This window comes from Heterocephalus glaber, unplaced genomic scaffold (genome assembly GCF_053883595.1).
Source record: "Heterocephalus glaber isolate CG9 unplaced genomic scaffold, H.glaber_assembly_v1.0 deba00001553, whole genome shotgun sequence".
Lineage (NCBI taxonomy): Eukaryota > Metazoa > Chordata > Mammalia > Rodentia > Bathyergidae > Heterocephalus > Heterocephalus glaber.
Window position 1 is genome coordinate 19,216,669 of NW_028258344.1, and position 13,261 is coordinate 19,229,929.

Sequence of the window (13,261 nt, forward strand, 5' to 3'; positions counted from 1 at the left end):
AGGGGAAGGGGACGGTACCAGAACCTCTGCAGTAAGTCCTAGTCTCCCGTGAGCCATGGCAGCACACGGCGAATTACAGGAAAGGTAGACAAATGCGAAGAAGCTGAGCTTTGGGTCTGATCAGTGCTGCCCTGGGCAGCAAAGACAAAAGCCCTCCTAGCTTGCAGCACCTTTTATTCAGTACATGGGGAAACAGATGTAACAAGTGAAATGCAGAGTTCTGTACTTCACATTGAGATAAACAAGGTGTAACAAAAGACGGGGGGGGGGGCAGTGGAAATCTAAGAACAATGAGGAACTATGCAGATGAAGGTTTGGTTCCTCCCTGGCATCTCCTACAGGTGTGGTCTTGTCCTGGAGAATCACAGCATCACTGGATCACTGAGGTCTCAGTTGTGACCCGAGGCCAAAATGCAATTATGTCTGGAATGTCATAGCTGGCCTGTAGGCAGGAGAACTAGGCCTACTCAAATGATTTTTCCCTAGAATTATGTAGCATTGCTCCCAACGTGTTAGGGTCTTGTGCCCTGGGACTCACACCAAGACAGCTCAGAGAGCCAATCAGGTTGTGACAACTTTCAGGCACCCATCTAGGAGAAAGAGCTCTTATCACCTGATAAAAGGAAGACAGGGACAAAGCCCTGTGGGAATCCCTCTTTGGGACAGCTTTCTGTCTTCTGCCTTTTCCTCCTTACAAGCAAAGTGTCTTCCTTTCTTAAACTCCATCCTTTTAATTCATTAACGGTGCTGAGTTTCCAGTCCTGGTTAGCCGTGCACGCCAGCAGCTAACCCCTGGATGTGACACTATGATGATGAAATTTCAAATGGAAATGGAGATTCTACTGGGAATTGCATTAGAGGAGACTAGAAACTTGGTTATATTTTCTCCATGCCTTGAGACTTTTTGGAAGGCTGAGTTTAAAGTAAATAGACTAGTTTAACTATGAGAAGAAATGTTAAGGCAACCCAGCATTGGGGTACCATCATGAGTATTACTGGCTGCTTTTAGCCAAATTTATAGTGTGAATCAGGAGCAAAAAGGAACAGAGCAGAAAGACTTGGAAAACAGGGTTTGGCAAGAAAAACTGAAAAGAATCAGATTTAAAGGGTTGCCAAGAGGGGGACAGTTGCTAAAGAGGTCAGCACCATTAAAAAGCCAAGTACTTTGCACCAGGCCAATAATGGTAGGAGAGATGCCTTAAAGATATTTTGGGAATATAGTCAAGACCCCACCCATCTGAAGCCCAGAGGTCTAAAATTGTTTTCTCAGTTCAAAGATTTTAGTTTGAAAAGAGAGCCGTAGAGTGCCCTACTCTCCTAGGGACACCTAAAGAATTATTTCTCCAGGATTCATTTTCTCTTCTTCAGATATCAAGGCACTCAGAGGCCACTGGAACATTGGTTCAAGGAGACTTTGGTACAGACAGCTCATGCCATTTATAAATAACTTTTAAAGTAGTAATCAGAAAATGCTCATTGTATGACTTATTTCTCTCTTTGTGACTTATGCAATTGTATCTGTGTGGGTTCCATAGCGTGTATCACAAACAACAAAGCACTAACAACCCCTACCCTCCCCATCTTTCTTTTCTCTGGTCTCTTTTCCTTATACCACAACTGGAAAATTAATTCATTTCTTGTGATTAAGGATAAGCACTACAAAGGGTATCAAGGGAACTCTTTCATAGTTGACTCTCCATTTAATAGCTGCTTGATTTACTTATGATTACAGAGTATGTAAGTATTAAAATATTAGCATGTTGTAGTGGAACCTGGTAACTGTTTGTGCTTATACTTATTCAAAACTATTTATTGACTTTCTATGACATGTCAAGCATTCTTTACTTATTCACCCTTTGAATTATGAGATTAAAAGTAGGTTTTTGTAGGGCTTTTGTTAGGAATTTAGAAGGAAAAATTAGTAATTGTCATAATTAGGGATACAGACCATTTTACCAATTCAAAATTTATTTTATGTCTGCATATAAGCACAGATACTATTCTAATATTTAAGTAGAATAAAAACTGCTCTGGGGTACATTCACTGTTCCTAGAGCATATATGGGGTCTTCTCAATGGCATTAACTCGTATGCTGTGCAAGGGTGTGCATTTTCTTCTTGAAACTTTTTCCTCTCTTGTTCTATTGTTTCTCTTTCTCTGCCAATTCCTCCAAGACTTTTCTTGGCCTCTTTTCCTCTGCCCACTTTTAAATGTTGTGTGGCCTCTATTTCCTGCCTCACTACTTCAGTTCTTTTTCAAGATAATCTTACCCATTTTTTCATACTGTATTTTACCATAGATTGAATAGTCACTGATAATTTTTTATCTGTAGATTCTTCCTCTTTTTCATCCTGTAGCAAATTCCAACTAATTCCTAAAAATTTATTCCTGGAGATCCTGCTAAGAGCACATATTCAGTTGGTCTAATGTTTCAATCATCTTTCTCTAAATTTCCCTTCCTCTCTCCCTTTCTCCACCCTTCCTCTTTTTCCCTTCCTTTCTTCTTTCATGTCTCTTTCTGTAAATACGTAATTTGTGCATATGTTAACAGCACAATATAATCGGCACAAAGTACAAAGTAATTTCTCAGTGCCAGTTAGATATTCAGTACACATTAATGTATATATGTATGTGTGTGGACAGTTTTTGGCCCAAATGATAACCTTCTGTGCACACCATTTTGGACTTTATGTTTTCTTAGTTGATATATTTTGGAAGTTAGTCAATATCAGTACACACAGATATCATTCACTGCATTTAATGAATATAAAATACACACATTTTTGGATATACATGCTTTAACCTAATAATGAACATTTCAAATGTTTCCAATTTTCACTACCACAAATTTATTTCTGAAATAAGCGTTGACATGGATACTGTTCATTTACCTGCAGATTCAATGTATAACAATAGTTATTAAGTCCAAGGTATGTAAATTTATAATATTAATAGATACAGCTTAATTTATTTGTAATCTACATTTATATCTTGGTCAAAATATTATTTTTATTGAGTATTATTATTTCTGCACACTTAATTGAGCAAGGTGATATCCTATGATATAGTTAACTTACATTTCTCATCTTATAGGTGGCTTTCAACTAAAAATTTTAATTTTAGTTAAAAAACTTCAACTATTTAGCTGTTGGTTATTAGATTGTGCTTCCACATTTTAATATTCTTTTTATTAGTAAATATATTAAATATAATAAAATTAAATATATTAGCTCTTTTCCCAGAATATGTACTTAATATAATTTTTCCAATTTTCATTTGTCCTTTGTAAGTGTTCTTTTCATTTTTTACGCAGAACTTGTTAAACTTTTGTGAAACAAAAAACCTTGATCTTTTTTTGTGGGGGGGTACTGGGGATCAAACTCAGGACCTGGCAAAAAGGTTGATTTTAACATACTGGATTTATGAAACAATGTGAAAGTTTTTCTATTTTGCATTATTCTGAAATAGAATAAATAATTTAAGAAGTACCAATTTTAAAACATGATAGGAATGATCTATATTTGTCTTTTGAGTCCATTATTTTCAGGAGGAGTGGGTCGTCTTTAAATAATTTTTCTGCTTTTGTTGATATCTTTTAATTTCCTAGCTCTGTATGTGTAGTTTTGGTAGAAAATTTTCACTTCACTTCAGACTTTCAAAACTAAGTGCCTAACTTTTGAGCAAGACAATGTTTTATAATTCTTTTCATACACAATTATTTGTGGACTAACATTTCTATTTTTTGTGTAATATTTATGTTCATTTATATTAGAAGTGTTTTTAAACTTTTTTACATTTTTAAAAGATCTAGTCTTAGAATTAGTATATATTTGATACTTTTTTATCTAATCAATTCTATTTTATCTTTACTTTTTTATGCTTTTGGTCAATTTTGTTATTTTCTCAATCTTTATTTGAATTTTATTTATTTTATGTTTATTTTATTGTTATAAATGATTAAAAATGTTTCTTCTGATGTTGCTATGTGCTAATTTGAATATATAATATTTTTACTATGTCACATTCCATATATTTCTCACACAGTTTATTTTTACATTGGCATGGTATTTAAAAGAGCAATTTCTCTTCATTTCTAGGTGAATGGCTGTATATTGCTTGTATAATCCTGTTTTGCTATTAACTCATACTTACATTTTCTTATATAGGTAGAATATACACAGTATTTCTACTCTTTGAATAGAAGAAATTTTGAACACTCTGCTTTGTGTAACTAAGTATTTTCTGAGTTTTGTTTCCAAGCTACTTGTCATTCCCTGTGCTTGAGATGCACAGGAGAATTGTGATGTGGTCTGAAATAATTAAAGTATGTGATATTGTGCATCATTTGTTCTTTCTGACCTTTGACAATATGAGGATATGTCCTCTGTCTTAGCTGTTAGTCTTGGTCTATAGTACTCTTAGTGCATTTTTGTTGATATTCATTATCTTTTCATGGCCTCTACTTCTGAAATTCATGAACACATTGATTTTCTTCATACCTACTAAAGAATTCAATTGAAAATGGTTGATTTATTGAAATTAGTTTATTAAATTCACATATTATATATATGTACTGTCCCCTCTCCATATATGTGGACCCATCAGATCTAAATTTAAAAATGCACTGAAAACATACCTTTTTGTAGTACCCATGTAAAATATCTATAGACAACATTGTAGCTTGAATGAAAGCTCATAAATACTTAAGAAATAAGTTGTATTTAATCAAAGTAAAAAAAGAGCAATTAGAAACAGTTTAGGAGAGAAAAGTTTTTTCCTGTGTGTGTGTGTGTTCATTTTTATAGAGGAACCTAAATTTCGACATGACCCTTAAATGTGAAAATATCTAAGTCTGGGATGTCTAGAGATTGAGCTACAGATTTCAGCTTACATAAGTAAGTTGCAGGAAAAAGGCTGGAGAATTCCGAAACCCTTTGAGGAAGGTGTGGAAATAGCTCTGAAGACTAGTGGAGAAGAAGGAACCTTTCACTGTGGGAAAGAAGGATGCATCATGTGTGACCATAAGAAGTGAACCCTGTGGCAGAACTGTGGACATTGGCAGCAGATGCACTAAAGACTGAGGTCACTTTGCAAGACAGGTAGGTACAAGCTGAGACCAGTAGGAACAGCCAAGGCCCACAGAATGGACATACCTTCTTCAAAACCAGGACAATTCACTAGCCACCCCACTTACCTCTCTGGTTCTTTGCTAGGTATCCTGAGCCTGGATCCCAGTTCACTCCCTTCTGCTATAATAAGGGAAAGAGAAGAGGGAACTAAAGAAATCCTTGAGGAGCCTAAGTAGCTGCCCAAAGTTGGCCAAACTCTAATGCGGTCTGATTGAATTACATTAAACTGGCAAGGTTCTATTTTCCATTACACCTGTAAATTGAAGTCTTATGAACAAAGCTGACTTCAGGTATAAATCAATAAAGAGAACTGCTTCCAGCACATCTGACTTTCTGACTATGTAAAGTTTATGCCATGCTCCCACTCTGGTGTGCAACCTACTTTGGAGATAAGCATCTTCTGTTGAGTATTTTAGATATCTACAAAGTCAGAATTGTCTCTACTTTTTCTAGTCTCAATTATATGGGTCATTAGTCTTACAGTATCTCTTGTTAGGAAGCTTGAAATGACCCTAGAAGGTGTCCCTCACTTTCCACATCCAATTTTTCATGAAATGTTGCTGATTTTATCTCAGAAATATTTCCTGAATTGGATCTTTATTTCCAAGGCCTCTGTGACCCTCATAATGTCTCAAAACTATTGCAACAGCTATTCATTATCCTGCATTCCAAAATTCTTTCTTTTCTCTAGTTTGGTGCCAGATATCTTTCCAAAAAATAAATTTGATTTTCTTTTTCCTCTGTTTAAAATCCAACCTAGCTTCTTACTGACCACAGTGTAAAGTTTCAACAACTCCCATGATATTCATGGCCCATCACCACCTACTCCATGGTGAGTGTCCTCCATCAACACCCTGTGATATGAAACAGGGAATTTCTCATTTTCCTCATCCTCAAAATCTGTTTTCATGACATCAGGGCTCTATTCCTTCTGTGTCTACATGGTTGATTGCCTCTACTGCCTGTTCCATTTATTTCACAATTAGCCACAATGATGAAGTTTTGTAGATTACAACATTTTTTTTTATTTTTTCAAAGTAATATAGGCATTTGATTTAAAAGAAAAATATTATCAAAAGCCTTCCTTTAAAATACTCAAGAAATTAGAGCAAAAAGTAATGCAATTTTAAGCAATAACGACAAAATCAAACAACTTTATTTTAGTTCTGCTTCAGAGGGAACCACTTTTAACTCTTTTTTTTTGTTCACTGGTATTTGAACCAATGGTCATATAACAGAGAGAAACAGAGACAGGGACAGAGACAGGGACAGAGACAGGGAGAGAGGGAGGGAGAGAGGGAGGGAGAGAGGAGGGAGAGAGGGAGGGAGAGAGGGAGGGAGACCGATTACCTATTGTTGTGGAACCTTAACATTCCATAGCTGAATCATCACAAAAAAACTGTATCACAATCTTTTGAATAAATGAAGATCCAGTATTATGACATTTTATTTTTTGTGAAATTTATTTGGGGTTTTTCTATTTTAACTTTTAGGTACCAAAAAATAACTTTTGAAATATTCCAAGATATCTACCAAGGTCCAAAAATAATCATGCCCATTTAATAATAAACTCTTACTTTTCTTTCTCTTCTTCATTTTCTCATTCTCATTCTTCTTGGTTTCTCCCTTAACAAGACCTTCATAATTCTCCCTAGGCTGCACTGCTTGCACTCTAGAACTAGCTCCAGCTTAGTTCTAGAAAGTGCCTCAACTGCTCTTTAGAGAATCCTTGTATTCTGCATTCCATGACTTCTTTTTTGTTTCTAAAAGTTTCTTATGAGAGTGTACTTTTTGGAGTTCCTAGTTTTAAAATTTCTTTATTCTATGGACATTTTTGATAAAAATAGTTCACTGTTGGGGGCTGGGGATTTAGCTCAGTGGTTTTGCGGCCTGCTACTCAAGCACAAGGACCTGAGTTTGATCCCTGGTACCAAAAAAAAAAAAAAAAAAAGACCAAAGAGAAAGTTGGAAATTATATCTTAAAAAATAGTTCACTGAGTAGGGAATGTTGGCTTGTAGACCATTTTCCTCTGAATTTTGAAGGTATTATTTGCATCATTTCTTACAATTGTAGCTGTCATGCAAATTTTCTGAAAGGATATGGGTCTTGGTATTTACTCTCAGTGTTATATTTCCTTATAACATGCTTTAATGTTGGTTTCTTTTGTTGAACACTTACTTGGCCCTTTCAATATTAAGATTAATGTTCTTTAGCCCTAGAAAACTCAAAATTATTTCTCAGTATTTTCCATTCATTCATTTCTTTGTTGTTTTTCTCTTCAACTCCCATTAGTTGTTGGCCTCTTGTATTGGTTTTCTGATCTACAGAAATGCATATTTCTCTTTTATTTTCTAATTGCTTTTACTTTTGCTCTAATTTCTAAAATATTTTAAATTTGTGGATTTATATTTTTATTGTATATTGTATATTTTATGTATACACAAATATGTGGGTTCTTGATTCTTAGAAATATATTTATGTAAGCCCATACACATTTTTTCCCTATATACTCATCCATTTTATTATATCCTGTTATTATATGGTGATACTTTTCTCTCATCTTTCTGATAATATTAATTATAATATCAGGACTTTTTTCTACTCTATGTTAATCTTGAGTCCCTTTTTATGTTTTTATTTTATTGTTGCTTTGATATGTCATTCACATTGGAGGACTTTCTCTAATTGCTTGCTAATCCTTAGATATTTGTTTATATTTAAAGGGGAGGCACTAAAATGATGATGGGCATTTTGTACTTGGTTTGAGTTGTTAAGATGCTATTCTCACAGAGATGCCCTAATGCCAGTATATGGCTTGAAAACCACAGATCTCATGTTACACAGCTACAAGGTGGCTTGAAATCATGTTTGTTAAAATCTATATTGTTCTCTTTCACTTTACTATGATACCTCTTATAAGTGCAAATATTTCAATGGACTTTTCCCTAATCAATCATAATCACAACTGTTTTGGGGATGCTAGCATTTTTGTGCATTACTTTGTTAATTGTCATAAGAAACCATAGGCAGGCAATTTTACAGATAAAGAAAATTATGCTTAAGAGCTTAATGCCTTGTTTTTATTGAATCCTAGGTTCAAATTCAATTTGATATGAATCTAGAATAAATGATTTCTATCTGTAATTATTTTATCTCTCCTACTCTTCTCTCTCTGTCTCTGACTGTGTCTCTCTGTCTCTCTCTGTTTAGAGCTTTAAAAAGTATACTTAGGAAAGATTTTGTAGGTTTACTGAAAGTTTAACATATATTTGATAAATAAAGAAAAAGAGATACATTAATTCAAGTGCTTTTAAATAATGACATTTTTACCTCAAATATATTTGATATATGATTTCAAAAGAACTAGAAAATATAGCCAATTCAAAAATGTCATGTTAATTATAACAGCCTTTATTTCTACTTGATAGGTCTATTTCAGCAAGAGTCTGCTATTTCCACAAGAATAAGTTTTTAATCTGTTAAAAGGTAAATGAACAACAAACAAAGATTGCAAAGTTGTTCTCTCAAATTAAGACTGTGATAACAAATTATTCTGGATCCTAGTAAAAGGTGCTAACTTACTAATAAAACTTACAGCATTTGCATAAAGTGAAACAACAAATCTTTATTGGGTGACTTAATCATTTTTACATATTTTTGTAGTTTATCAACTTGTAAGATCATTTGCTTCTCCAGTGACATTTGGAAGCACTTCTGGGCATACTTTTTTACTAGTAGCTACTCTTTTCATTCATTCCATTAATTTAAAACACCAGTAGAACTTTGACTCACGTTAGGTGACTTCACCTCTTATTTTGGTCAGCTTTCTGTTACTCTAACAAAATACCTGACATAATAAATTTACAAAAAGGAAAGATTTATTCTTGCTCACAGTTTTGGAAGTTTCAGTCCATGGTCCATTGACTCCATGGGCCCTGTGGGGAGACAGCCACTAGAGCATGGTGGAAGAAAGTGGTGAAGAAGGCTGCTCATCTCATATTGTCCAAGAAGTGAAAGAGAGTGACAGTAAAGGGCTGGAGTCCAGTACATCCTTCAGGGGAATGCTTCCTGTGACCTAATTTCCTTCCAATCATCCTGTCTTTTAAAGGCTCAGTCCCTCTCAATGCAACCACAGCCTGGAGACTGTCTTCATCAAATGGAGCTTTAGGGGATATTCAATATCAAAACTATAAGATGATGTTCCTGGCCCTCAAAGGTGAATGCTCATCTTACAAAATGTATCCATTCAATCTCCAAGAGTTTCTAAAATGTTAAACTGTTACAGCATTGCTTAAAATCTAACTCCTATATCTCTTCTGAGAATCAAGGGAAACTGAGTTGTGAGCCCTTATAAAAAGGAACAAAAAACTGAAGGCATGTTATGTACTAACAGATACAATGGCATGGGATAAACATCTCTATTTCAAAAAGGAAGAATAAGGGAATGGAAAGGAAAAATTGGACAAAAGCAAGATTGAAATCTATCAGAGACAACATTAAATCTGATAGAATCAAGGACATGTGGTGGCATGATCTGAGATCCAAAAGACTTGAAGTGCCACACAGCTCCCGGTGCAGAGGAGGATTCTGGGTCAGCATGCTGTAGCTCCCAGGGCAGAGGAGGCTTCCAGGTAGGCATGCCACAGGTCCCAGAGTAGAGAAGGATTCTGGTTCGGCATGCCACAGCTCCCAGGGCAGAGGAGGTGAGCCACACGGATGCCATCAGCACCCCCGAACTCCCACTGAAATAAGAAGACACATAAACAAGCCTCAGAACCAGACTTCCAGATCACCTACAGCAACCCCAAAGGGAAATAAGATGGAACAGTCAGATATGCAAACACCTGGACTCCCTGAACTAGCAAAGAAAGAGTATCTGGAAAAAAGGAATCCAAAATAACTTCTCACATAATAGCAGAGATTGTTCCCATAGTGCAAGACATGATTAATAAATCTAGAGAGGATGCAGATAAAAAAATAGAGGAGCTGAGGAACATGATGGAATCCCAACATAGGAAACAAATTGAATCCATAAAACAGATGCAAATAGATTTCCAGGAGATTAAAAACTCCACTGAAAGCCCATGCAGCAGAATGAGCCAATGTGAAGACAGAATTTCAGATATAGAAGATAAGATTGCAATTAGTGACCAGGAAAAGAAAAATTTCTGCAAAATTGTAAGGCATCACTAGAAATCAATCCAGTAGCTCCTAGATGATGCAAAGAAGAATAACATAAGACTGATTGGAGTCAATGAAGAAACAGGAGACAGTGCAGATGACATAAAAAAATCTTCATAGAAGTAATGGCAGAAAACTTCCCAAGCAAGGGAAAAGAACTTGACATACAGATAAGTGAGGCATATAGGACTCCAATTAGCCTTGATCAAAAGAAAAATCTACACATAGGCATATAATTGTTAAGATTCCAGAAACACAACAGAAGAACAAAATTCTACAAGTAGTTAGAGAAAACAAACAAATCACATACAAAGGAAAACTCAAAGAATCAGAGTAGACTTCTCCACCCAAACCCTCAAGGCAAGAAAAGGTTGGAGTGATATATTTCCAGCCCTAAAGGAAAACAGCCTCCAACCCAGATTGATGTAAACTGCAAAACTATCTTTTAAAATTGATGGAGAAATAAGATACTTTCATGACAAAGAGCACCTTAGGAACTTCATGAATACCAAACCAGCACTTCAAAAAATTTTAGACAAAATCCTAGGAAAAGACAAAGAGGATCACAACCCCAGGAAGCCCAAAAGAATGAATCCATAGGGCACAACAAGAAATTAAATGCAAAAGAGGAGAATCCAACAAAAAGAAAAAGTCATGACAATGATAACTCAATACATATCAGTTATAACAATCAATTTTAATGGTCTCAACTCATCAATCAAAAGAAACAGACTGGCAGAATGGGTCAAGAAGCAAGATCCAACAATATGGCGCATACAAGAAACACACTTAATTCGAAAAGAGACTCATAGAATGAAAGTTCAAGGGTGGAAAACAATACTCCATGCAACAGGAACCTGAAAAGAAGCAGGAGTAGCTATGCTCTTTGCAGACTAAGTGGATTTCAAACCCACACTGACTAAGAGAGACAAAGAAGGACACTGAATCCTTGTAATGGGAACAATCCAGGAGGAAGAGATGACAATCATAAATATCTATGAACCAAACATGAATGCAACCAACTATATAAAACAAAAACTAATGGATATGAAAAAACACATAAACACTAATACAATTGTAGTGGGGGAATTTAGTACCCCATTGTCACACGTAGATAGATCATCTAGACAAAAAACAAGCAGTGAAATACTAAAATTCAATCAAACTCTTGAAAAAATGAATTTAACATGTTTGCAGAGCATTTCACCCCACAATATCAGAATACACACTCTTTTCAGCTGCACATGGGTCATTCTCCAAAATAGACCACATACTCACACATAGAATATATTTAGGTAAGTGCAAAGGAATTGAAGTTATCCTCTGTATATTATCAAACCATAGTGTGATGAAATTGAAGATCAATAGTAAAAGAAACAGCAAAAAATTCATAAACACATGGAAATTGAACAAAACACTGCCGAATAACCAATGGGTCACAGTGGAAAGAAGAAATCAGACAGTTCCTTCAGTTAAATGAAAATGACAATACAACATATTGGAATCCATGGGACACAACGAAGCAGTCTTACAAGGGAAATTCATAGCAGTGAATATGCATATTAGGAAAACAGAACAAGCCCAATTAAACAACCTGATGCTGAACCTCAAGCTTCTAGAAAAAGGAGAGCAGGACAACCCCAAAGCACATACAAGGGAGGAAATTGTAAAGATCAGAAGAGAAATCAATGCAATGGAGACTAAGAGAACAATACAAAAAATCAATGAAGCCAATAGTTGGTTTTTCGAAAGAATAAACAAAATTGACAAACCCTTAGACAACATTATCAGAAAAAGGAAAGAAAAGGCCCAAATCCATGCAATTAGGAATGAAAAGGGTAAAATTACAATAGACCCAGCAGAAATCCAGAGGATCATCAATACCTACTTCCAGAACCTATACATCAATAAGGAAAACACAGAAGAGATGGACAGATTCTTAGACACATATGAATTATGAAAGTTGAATGAAGAAGACCTAAAAATTCTAAACAACCCAATATAAATCAATGAAATTGAAAATGTAATTAAAAACTTACCAACTAAGAAAAGCACAGGCCCTGATGGCTTCACTGCTGAATTCTACAAGACATTTAGAGAGGAACTACTGCCACTACTGTTTAAACTCTGTAATGAAATTGAAAGGGAAGCAATACTCCCAAATTCATTCCTGGAAGCAAGCATCAGCTTGATCCCCAAAGCAGAGAAAGACCCAACTGAAAAGGACAACTATAGGCCAATCTCACTAATGAACATAGATGCAAAAATCCTTAATAAGATACTGGCAAATAGAATGCAGAAGATCATCAAGAGGATCATACACCTTGACCAAGTGGGATTCATCCCAGGGATGCAGGGATGGTTCAACATACACAAATCAATAAATATAATATACTATATCAATAGAGCCGAGGACAAAAACCATATGATCATCTCAATAGATGCAGAGAAAGCATTTCACAAAATCCAACATGCATTTATGATAAAAATCCTACAAAAAAATTGGAATAGACAGTCTCTACATCAATTTGATAAAAGCCATTTATGAAAACCCAACAGCCAATATCATACTAAATGGGCAAATAGTGAAATCCTTCACACTAAAATCAGGAACAAGACAAGGATGTCCATTAGCACCACTCCTGTTCAATATAGTTTTGGAAACATTAGCCACAGCAATTAGACAAGAGAAAGAAATTAAAGGAATAAAAATAGGAACTGAAAAATTCAAATTGTCATTATTTGCAGATGACATGACTCTATATGAAAGACCCCAAGAACTCCACCAAAAGTCTTCTAGACTTAATAGCCAAATTCAATAAAGTAGCTAGATAAAAGGTCAACACACAAAAAATCAATAGCTTTTCTCTACAAGAACAATAGATTCACTAAGAGAGAAACAGGGCAAACAATTCCTTCCACAACAGCATTCAAAAAACTGAAATACCT